The 11,189-nt window shown below is 45.2% G+C and overlaps 1 long non-coding RNA gene and 1 pseudogene across 2 annotated transcripts; one reads left to right on the forward strand and one right to left on the reverse strand.

Annotated features, from left to right (window-relative positions):
- Window positions 1-6,644: 6,644 nt before the first annotated feature.
- Window positions 6,645-9,259, reverse strand: LOC123064555 (uncharacterized). The gene is made up of 4 exons (XR_006430733.1): window positions 9,103-9,259; window positions 7,710-7,777; window positions 7,499-7,572; window positions 6,645-7,410 (listed from the first exon to the last, which is right to left on the reverse strand). It is a non-coding gene; the product is annotated as an uncharacterized lncRNA (long non-coding RNA).
- A 531-nt stretch (window positions 9,260-9,790) lies between these two features.
- On the forward strand, window positions 9,791-10,918 carry LOC123184970 (gamma-gliadin B-I-like; annotated as a pseudogene). The gene has a single exon (XR_006493135.1). The product of XR_006493135.1 is annotated as a gamma-gliadin B-I-like (transcript).
- Window positions 10,919-11,189: the final 271 nt, after the last annotated feature.

Here is an 11,189-nt window from a genome sequence, read left to right on the forward strand (position 1 = left end):
GCTGCTACTCCGGCGGTGCTGAACGGAGAGAGGGAGATAGAGGAAGATGGCAGAAAGAGAAGGAGGAGGTGAGATGCATGGCAGGGTCCAGCGAGGGGCGTCGGAGGAGGATCTTGCGAGGGGCGGTGGCGCGGGAGTCCGGCGTGGCAGCGACGAGGGAGTCCGGCGAGGGGCAGCGGCGGGGTAGTCTATCGAGGGCGCTGTACGTGCGCTGCTGCTGCGCTTTTGTGAGGAGAAAAAGAGATCGAGGAGTGGTTGGACTGTACGTGCACGTGGGCTGGGTTGATAGCTGGTGTGTGCGATGCGTGGTGGTGGTGGGCTGCCCCGCCACGTCATCGATCCAGGGGACACTGGTTCCAGCCAATAGGAACACATGAAATTTTTTGTGTTTGTTTAGCCTATTAATGTTGACCAAATAAACATGTTAAAATACAGTAAATGTTCTCGGAAAATTTCCATGCATTTTAGGACTCATAAAGCCGTACCACGCCAAATTTCATATTCTTCAGACTTTGTTTACATTTCCAAAAAAATTAAGAAGTTAATACAGTTATGCGTGGGCTGTGTTTTAATAGTTTATATTTTTCCTTCTTTATGTTTTTCTATTTCATATAGATTTTTTAATTTTTTTATAGTTATAATTTTCCTTTTTTATGTTTTTAATGTATTATTATTTCATATGGGTTTTTAATGTTTTTTTAACCACTCGGCCCTCTCCTCTCCGGGAACCACACAGAGGGGAAGGGAGGCGCCGAACTCGAGCAGCTTCGTCCGCCGAGGCCATGGCCTGGTCGCGGGTCTGGGAGCGCATGGCCGCCGCCTCGCGTGCTAGATGTGGAGCTTAGTAGGTCAACTGAGTGAAGGGGGAGGGGAGTCATCGACGGTGGGGGTTGGGGTAGGGGCGGCGGTGGATCAAAGTCCGTCGGAGGGAGATGGTTCGCGCGGGGACACCCGGGAGCAACATCCGAGCCAAACCCACATCTACATCCCCTCTGTGTAGACCCAACGCGTCTGTTTCCCACCCCTCCAGGTGCCGGCGGTGGCGCCGTCCGTGAGGGGGGCCACACCCCGGAGACGCTTGCCGCCTCTTCGGACATGCCACACCACCATCCCGCATGTATGAGGGCCCATTACGATGATCCGGTGGCATTGCTACCCCCCAGGGCCCCCGTCCCGCCTAACCCTGGAGCGGTTGACGACGAGATCTAGCCCTTTGACTTTTCACGAACGGGCTTTGACCAGTGGACCTCTCCACCCGGTTGTACCAGGTCAGCCCATAGGAACACCTGGGAGCAACATCCGGGGCAGACCCACAGCTACATCTCCTCCGTGTAGACCCGATGCGTCCGTTTCCCCCCTCCAGGTGCCGGCGGCGGCGCCGTCCGTGAGGGGGGGCACACCCCGAAGACGCGTGCCGGGCGTTTGCAACCGCCACAACACTTCCAGACTTGTGAGAGGCCGCCTACGCAAGATTCGGCGGCATGCTAGCCCCCGGAGGCAGCCGGCCACAGTCGTAGATGCGCGAAGAGCAATCCGCGTAGAGGGAAGTGTTCAGATACTACTCCATCACGAAAAATTATGAAAAATTACCATCGGTCATATAGCACATGTGCCCATGTTGTGTAAAAAACTCATGATTTTATCGCGCTCCGAGTATTTCATAATATTCACGCCGCATCATTACCGCAGAACGTCTACTACCGTGTCATCGCCGTCCGTGAGGGGGGGCACACCCCGGAGACGCGTGCCGCCTGTTCGGACATGCCACCACACCACACCGCATGTATGAGGGGCCGGTACGACGCTCCGGTGGCATTGCTACCCCCTAGGGCCCCCGTCCCGGCTAACCCTGAAGCGGTTGACCACGAGATCTAGCCCTTTGACTTCCCACAGACGGGCTTTGACCAGTGGACCTCTTCACCCGGTTGTGTCAGGTTGGCCCAAAGGGACACCAGGGAGCAACATCCGAGCCAAACCCACAGCTAAATCCACTCCGTGTAGACCCGACGCGGCAGTTTCCCCCCTCCAGGTGCCGGCGGCTGCGCCGTCCGTGAGGGGGGCCACGCACCAGAGATGCGTGCCTCCTCTTCGGACATGCCACAACACCACCCCGCATGTATGAGGGCCTGGTATGATGCTCTGGTGGCATTGCTACCCCACAAGGCCCCGTCCCGCCTAACCCTCAAGCGGTTGACCACGAGATCTAGCCCTTTGACTTCCCACGGACGGGCTTTGACCAGTGGACCTCCCTTCCCCGGTTGTGTCAGGTCAGCCTAGAGGGACACTGAGGAGCAACATCCGGGCCAAACCCACAGCTACATCCACTCCGTATAGACCCGACGCGTCAGTTTCCCCCCTCCAGCTGCCAGCGGCGCCGCCGTCCGTGAGGGGGGCCACGCACCGGAGATGCATGTCGCCTCTTCGGACATGCCACAACACCACCCAGCTGTGGTAGGTCATCCGATATATATATATATATAAACACTTGGGAGCAAAGTCCCCTTCGTATAGACCCGATGCGGCTGTTCCCCATTCCAGGTGCCGGCTGGCGTCGGCACCGTTCATGAGGGGGGTCACACCGCTCTGTACAGAACCGAAAATAATGTATGTATGCTTATTAACACGTACTATATGTAAGTTAGTCAAATAATAATATTTAAGAAAACATAAAATATAGCTATGAAAAAAAGGAAAAAAAAGAAAAAAAAACTATGCCGACGGCAAAGCCGTCGGCATAGCTGCGGCCAGGGCAGATGGCCGGCGCGCCGCGGATCGGTGACGTGGCATCTATGCCGACGGCAGCCGTCGGCATAGGTGGTGGTCGGTGCGCCTAGGATCGATGACGTGGTAAACGCATCTATGTCGACGGCCTCCTGTCTCGGCCGTCGGCATAGATCAGACGCCGTTAGCCGCACGGCACGAGCGGGATCGCCGGGCCCGCAACTATGCCGACAGCCCATGTATGCCGACGGCCGTTGTAGGCGTAACTTGGGCTAAGCCGACGACTCTTCTGGGCCGACGGGGGCCGTCGGCATAGCTCGGGATAGCCCGACGGCTTTATTACGCCGACGGCCTGGACATGGCCGTCGACATAGCCCAGACTAGGCCGACGGGGGCCGTCGGCATATATATGGCCGTCGGCATCGGGCCCTGTTCCGGTAGTGAATTCCTCCTAGCTACCAGCCAAAACCCTAGCTAGCGATGGCCAGCCCTAGCCTTGTAGTCCTGTCCATGATCTTGTTCCTGCATTCCATTCTATTCATGGCATCTGCATCCCTTTCCTGTGTTCTTCAGTGTGAGTCCGAGGTTAACATGCGCTTGTACTTGCACCAAATCGCCGCCGGACCAGGCATCAACCAGGTAGCAATTGTTACCTCCAGCAAACCGTCAGAGTTTGGTCTAACTGCCGTTACCGACTGGACTGTAATTGATGGACCAAACCCCGCTACTGCCACCATTGTTGCCCGTACTAAAGGCATGCAAGTGCAGGCTGATGTAGCCGGTCCAGGCTGGTTCAACTACTTCAGCATGGTGTTCGAGAAAAACTCCAGGTCATTCTTACATACTTTTGGACCAGTACAAGTTTTAGTTTTATCACTTCATTATATAGCATACATTCTCAGTTATTGCGAAGGTCTGAAGATTGTCCGGTTTCATATGATACATGATATTATCCTGCAAAACTATGTCAGGTACAATGGATCATCATTCGAAGCGATGGGGATCAATTTTCAAACAGGCCAAGGCCAGATGGCCATTATGGGTGGGACTGGACAGTTTTCTATGGCACGTGGGATCATCAAGTACAACGCGCTCGCTAACCCCCCTACGTTTCAAACTATTAAAGAACTTAATATCCATGCATTCTACGTCAAACCTGCTGTAAGTACATACGTTCAACCACATAATCTGTATGTATTCGTTTCTTGTTTATAGCATGTCTATCTAGTTCAGTTGAAAGAAATTTAAACATCATGGTATCAACATGTGGATGTAGTTATAATGTTATGTAACTAATAAGCATGTAAATTTCAAAGCCAGTTTAACAATGCAGCTAGTTTTAGTCATCCGGGTAAACATTATGATTGCTATATTTCCCTGAAGATTTTCCATCAGTACCTTAATGACTGGTTTCTTGGTATGTAGCGATGTTGATTATACTACTTTTTTTTGCAGGACACTACATCTGGCGCCGCCCTCCAGTAATATGTTCAAAAACCAGGTGGACTGTAGCTACCCATATAAGGGTAGCTTTGAAAGGAACTACATAAGCTTGTCAATGTTTTCCTTTTCAAGTAATCTATGGATTTTTAGCCTGGATATTCTATTAATCCAAAAATCCACGTCTGTTTGTTTGGTATTGTTATGGTATATGTTTCGTGTTGTGTATGGGATCATATCATTTCAGTGTGGATCAGATAATAAAGTTTGGTTAGTGCAGTCAATGTGAATATGAAGAATCATACTGAAAAATACACAAGAGCACCTGGGTGCTCCACCCGCCTATACGAAAATTAAATTCAAAAAATACCAGGAAAATTAAAAAAAAAATCCAAAATCTTGGATCATTACTTATTGCAAACTTCAGATGAGCTACATTGACAAACTATTGTATGTCCGAAATTGGTGCAGTTACTCAGTTAAACACAAGAGAACAAATGGATGAGATGTGCATCAGATAAACATGCTCTGATTAGCAACTCAATTTTGTTATTGCGATATATGTTCTCTCACATGCCAGCATGTGATAACTTGGCGCAAAACAGTTGCCCCCGATGTGTTGGATATTCCACCGAAAGGTTTATGTTTATGTTTAATTCAAGAAAACCGGCAACATATTATGGAAAAAGTAGGACCATTTGTCAGTGATACATAAATTCATTGGATATTGAAACCTCCTAGATATTATGGAAAAAGGTTTATGTTATTCCTTGGGTCACTATTTTTTGCCCGAAGGAGGTTCTGCAGTGAAAAAATTGTTATTATTTTGTGCCGTCATACAAGTAAACACGGACGATCTGGTAATGGAGGGATAGATAGTTATAGGTCCAAGAGAGGGGAAGGAGACGCGAGAAAGACTTATATACATTCTTGCTTCCTGTGAAATACAATTCTGCACTAGCTTCACTAAGAAACAACATAAGCTTGTTAATTAGTCCTAAGTCAACCACTTGAGATGTTGGCGGATGCTCTAATCCATGTACTTTGTTTATTTATTTCCCCTTCATGATGCAGCTCTTCAGTAGATTATTCACTGGTGTCCTAGTTGCATGTAGTATCATCTGTTCTGGATTGGATCGAAACATACGACCAAAATAAAATATCCATCATCGATCCCGACAAGGTGGTCTGACCATAACTGCACTAGTATTTTACACAAGCCCAGTTTAATGTTGCTTGGGGCAGCCTAAAAGCAACATTTCGGTCAACTGCTTAATGTCTTCAGTTTCTTAAACCTGATCGTAACTATTAACTCACTTGCATTTCTTTTCTCCGAAAAGGGGATTAAACTCCAGGCCTCTGCACTAGTGTGATGCACGGGGCCATTAGTTTTTTGAAAAAGTTAACTAACTTAGCATGAGCTGGCATGGCATATGCACATGCATGTTTTTTCCAGAACTGATAATCTGCACAGTGTCGCATAACACATAGCTTTCGAGAAAGAAACTAGAATGCATGTATATGACTTACTGCACACAACAACCACCGCCCTTCACTTATTTGCAGAAAACAACCAGCATTCAGCAGTGAATTTTCAAATTGCATGGATAGGCCGATAGGTAGCATTTGATGCCGAAATTGATCGGTGGGAGGCGGCTGTCAGCCTAACGTGGCATAAAATTAAAACGACATTTGAGAAGTAGTTAAGGTGGACATAGGGCCCATTCATCGGCGTCTCTCCCTTTAAAATTTTATTTTCTTATATTTTTCAACCATTTAATTTATTTTGCAATTTTTCATGTGCGTTTATCTTATAAATTAGTTAGGAAATAATATATTTTTTCTTCAGTCATGTACAAAATTTTGTCTAGATACCAATTTGTATGGTTTGCATAGATAATAGTAATATTTAACAAAGTGGACTAGAGAACATTTTGAACTAGAGATGTGATTGTTTCTCTTTAAATACATGGATATTTTTCATGTATTCTCTATCTATCTAAACAATATTTAGCGGTTGTTGGGAAATTTCATTTGAGTGAATGAGCATTTTAGTAAGAAGAAATTTGTCAGACCAAGGTTACAAGCGCCTACCCATGTCACCACTGACCGGCATTGCGGCGACAACACTGACTCGACGCATTGAGAGAAGATGGAAAAGTCCATGGAGCCACTCACACACGGTCATCGGATTTTTCCTTTGACATCTTGATTTCAACTCAGGATGGCCCCTAACTAGTCGGATATATCCCCACGAGAACAAATGAGCCCTTCCCGGTGCTTCATTTCCTCCCTCTCCGAACCAACAATGATGTGGAGTCCTGGACCTCTATGAAAACAGCGATACAAGAGAAATGCAGATCGTTCAACTCAGGTAATTATGTGGAAACTAGGAAAAGCCTGGATCTTCAATGTGGAAAGTGCTTAGAAATTAGCTTCAGCAACCAACATATATATTTTTACCTTCAGCGGCACTGCTGCAGCATGTTTTTTGTGGGATATTACATCTGCACCTGTTGTCATTGGTATAATCTACTACTACAGCCTTTTTTTCGACAAAGGGTGGATTTTATTGACTCAAATGTAGCATCAAGAGAATACAAACATAACGAGTACATCTACTACTACAGCTTGCTGAAGTACATCTGAGAATGGTCGATCAAAAAGCCAAATTTGGGTTGCATCGTCATATGGAACCTTGTACAAAGTTGTTAGGCACAAATCATCAGGTTGGGTAGGAATAAACATGACCTTGAGCGGAAATGTAGTGCAAGTTAGTCAGATCATTCTAGCGGACCCACTACCTGATGCAGCTGCTCTCTGTATCTTGTAATCTCTGTGTAACTGCCAGTACCCCTCTCTTCACATTTGCGGTATGATCACGGTCTGAGGACTGCATCTTTTGGAAAATATACATATATTCAAGTGGGGGAATCGCCCCGCGGTTGACATTTCAAAAACAAGAAGTTGTTTAGAACTGCTGCTGACCCCTGCCTATCAACCACGTCCACCCAAAGGACCAGGACCCAAATCCAGACCAGGTCATCAGGGATGCAGCTAGCAGTAGCAGAGCAGCCATCAAGGAAGCCTAGTATCCAAAAAATTCACAGGATCCTTCCGCAAGGTTCCAAACTGCAGAGTGCAGACAGTTTCTCATCAAAATGAAGCTTTAGGGCCTCTTGCGGAAGAATGATTCAACATGTCGCATACACCTGCCCAGCAACCAGCACTGCCGAGGTACCATCAGTACTGAAACAGATAAATCACAGTTTCAAATAGTAATATATTGAAACAGCTCATGGCATTTATCAAATCTATATCAGGAAAGCAAGACTACATGGCATGGCACCAAAAAACACTCTGGAGTCCCAGGTGACCACATAACTAGTCTTTCTTTAGTTTCTTCCTCACCTGTATCATCCAAATTCAACAAGTGAATCAAAGCTGGTCATTGTCCATTGACACTTACCAAAGTGAATCAAAAACAGTATCATCCAAATCCAACAAGTGTCAGTCTGAACACGAACTGACTGACATGAACAACACACCTGCTGCTCCTGCTGCTTAACCACAAGTGTCCTTCAGATTGTTTCACTGCCTCTGACGATAACCTCTCCTATGGGATGCATATAATGTGAGATTTCAGTTTAGATTCAATAGGGAACAGGCTCGTCATGGGGGCGCCATGAGGGCCTCCCACCTACAAGGAAGCATGGATTTTGCAAGAAATTGTATGCAGCTGTCACTCATATATGTACATCTCAGCTACAGATTTTGTACAGAACAACAGAATGACCTCATACTGTGCCATTCATTATGCAGTATAACATCTACTACTATCTCCGGCAGCCATCAGATCTAGTACTATCTCCACCTAATCTACTTCTCAACGCACTGGAATTTTATACAAGGTTTGTCTGTACTAATTCTCCACTGCTGCCCTACCACGAAGAAGTAGCGATTTCTCCACCAATCCAGCTAGCAATCAGATCAAACACTAGGCAAAGAAATTCCTCTCTGAAACTATATATCCATACAAGTACCATTTACTACAAGATTGAGCACTAACTGGCGGACAGAGATTTGATGAATAGCCTGCTAGTTGCAACTGCAGGACCTCTGACCTGCCCTGCCGGAGGCTCCCCACGATGGATGGCGGACTAGCGTGCCAGCCAGGAGTAATTGTAGACGGACAAAGTTGCAACGGAGGGCCCATCGCGACACACGGCGACCTCCGTAGCTGGGATCATATGTATTTTCAAATTTGAATTAAATATGTAGTGTCACCATTCCAGATTTTTGGTACACATGAGCAAAAATAAATTTATTTATGGGCCATTCAACACTTTTCAGCTCATCGGATATTGGTTCAGATTTGAGTGCACATATCATTAACATATTTTGAACCAAATTTATAATCATAAAATCCTCTGGTTTTATTCAAACAAGCGGCGGAGATGCCCCATCCTCCTAGCATTGTTTTTCTTTATCATTTAGGATCTCTTCATTCAGCCTTTAATAGATTATAATAACAAAAAACATAAGTATGGCCTAGATAAGATGCTTCAAAATAGCTGGGCACAAACAAGTTGCCATGAAAAGATAGAACTTTTTTTGCGGGGAACAATCTAGACCTTCTCAAAATCCAACAAATAAAATATGCTCGTTGTCCATGATCTAGGAGGGTATCTACGAATAGGTGCTTAAGGTTTGTTCATGAAAAATAATAAAATGTTTGGCAATTTTCCTTTTGGGTAGATAAAGTACCTCGAAATATGTAAATTCATTCTTATACACCTGAACATGCACCATAGTAAACTAAACTATGTAGCCCTCAAAGTATAACGAACATGTTATATTTTTGAATAGGTTATTTGTGTAATGGTCTATACAATTCAAATAAGTATCAACCTCATACCCAAAAGATTTAGTAAAAGGTACCTGGTGGTCCCAATGAAATATTTACATAACATTACAAACTTAGTCCACCAAAAGAATGATCCCATCCAGAAAAATCCTTCTTCACACATAGATCGAACTGATGACAATGTATCTAGAGTTAGGACCGGATATATGCTGGTAACTTGTAAGCAACTACCATCCTTTACATGTAAAGGGAATTCTATGAGTCATGTCATGCTATATACCTATCAGTTCATCTTATCGTCTTAGAGAACAATACAAAGTTAGTTTTATAAAAAAAAGCAACCAATTCTAGACGAACCCTCCACATACAAGGCATTAATAATCGAGCATATCTTAACAGCCCACACACGATTGCAACTTAGTCCTACACAAGTTTTGCCTTTCTTGTTTATGGTTGACAGCCTATACAAGGTTCCAAACTCGGTTGCAAAAGTGATACTATCCTGATAAGTGTGTGACATGTAAAGTGAATAAGGCGAGTCATATATACCACACATCAGGATTTCTATTCTTTGTGTGTGATCATATGCACAACTAAAAAGCAACTTTGATGATCAATCCAAAAGTACGCTTGTAGCTAGTGCAACCTAACACAATGTACCAAAAAATCATTTCTGATCCATCCAAACATAATTATTAAAGTTGATGCAAAGAAGGAAAGAGGTGGTGCCCGGACTACTATAAATAGGCATGAAGTATAAAGATCATCACAAGCACAAGCATCAAAACCAAGCAAAACTAGTTAGCACCAATCCATCATGAAGACCTTCCTCGTCTTTGCCCTCCTCGCCGTTGTGGCAACAAGTGCCATTGCGCAGATGGATACTAGCTACATCCCTGGTTTGGAGAGACCATGGCAGCAGCAACCATTACCACCACAACAGACATTTCCACAACAACCACCATTTTCACAATAACAACAACAACAACAACAACAACCATTTCCTCAACAACCATCATTTTCACAGCAACAACCACCATTTTCACAGCAACAACCAATTCTACCACAGGGACCACCATTTTCACAGCAAACACAACCTGTTCTACCGCAACAATCACCATTTTCACAGCAACAACAACTAATTTTACCTCCACAACAACAACAACAGCTTCCGCAACAACAAATCTCTATTGTTCAACCATCCGTTTTGCAGCAGCTAAACCCATGCAAGGTATTCCTCCAGCAGCAGTGCAGCCCTGTGGCAATGCCACAACGTCTTGCTAGGTCGCAAATGTGGCAGCAGAGCCGTTGCCATGTGATGCAGCAACAATGTTGCCAGCAGTTGTCGCAAATCCCCGAACAATCCCGCTATGATGCAATCCGTGCCATCACCTACTCCATCATCCTACAAGAACAACAACAGGGTTTTGTCCAAGCTCAGCAGCAACAACCCCAACAGTCAGGTCAAGGTGTCTCCCAATCCCAACAGCAGTCGCAGCAGCAGCTCGGACAATGTTCTTTCCAACAACCTCAACAGCAACTGGGTCAACAGCCTCAACAACAACAGGTACAACAGGGTACCTTTTTGCAGCCACACCAGATAGCTCACCTTGAGGTGATGACTTCCATTGCGCTCCGTACCCTGCCAACGATGTGCAGTGTCAATGTGCCATTGTACAGCTCCACCACTAGTGTGCCATTCGGAGTTGGCACCGGAGTTGGTGCCTACTGATAAGAAAAGATGTCTAGTAATATATAGTTGGAACACCGTCATCTAGTTGATGGACATGTCGAGGAAGTGGTGACAAATAAAGTGTCACACAACATCATGTGTGACCCGCCCAAAGTAGTAGTTAAATTCTGGAATAAATACAAATAAAGTGTTCTCTAGACAATGTTCATACCGGCGTTGTGTGGACGACGATCTGACTACCATGCTTGCAAGTTCATAAGTTCGTCTTGCCTGGTCACAATCTCAACCCTGTGTATTAATTAATTATTCACATATAGCAATAATCTAGATTTAAATATAATAGTGTTATTGTAAAATTTGGGTTGAACTGAAGCAAGGACAAACATACAACTCTTTAATGGTTGGAGATTTGAGATCTTGTTTTTCATTGGTTTGTATGTGGTTCCAACTACTACCATTGTCTACATG

The sequence above is a fragment of the Triticum aestivum genome, chromosome 1A (genome assembly GCF_018294505.1).
Source record: "Triticum aestivum cultivar Chinese Spring chromosome 1A, IWGSC CS RefSeq v2.1, whole genome shotgun sequence".
In the NCBI taxonomy this organism is placed as follows: Eukaryota; Viridiplantae; Streptophyta; class Magnoliopsida; order Poales; family Poaceae; genus Triticum; species Triticum aestivum.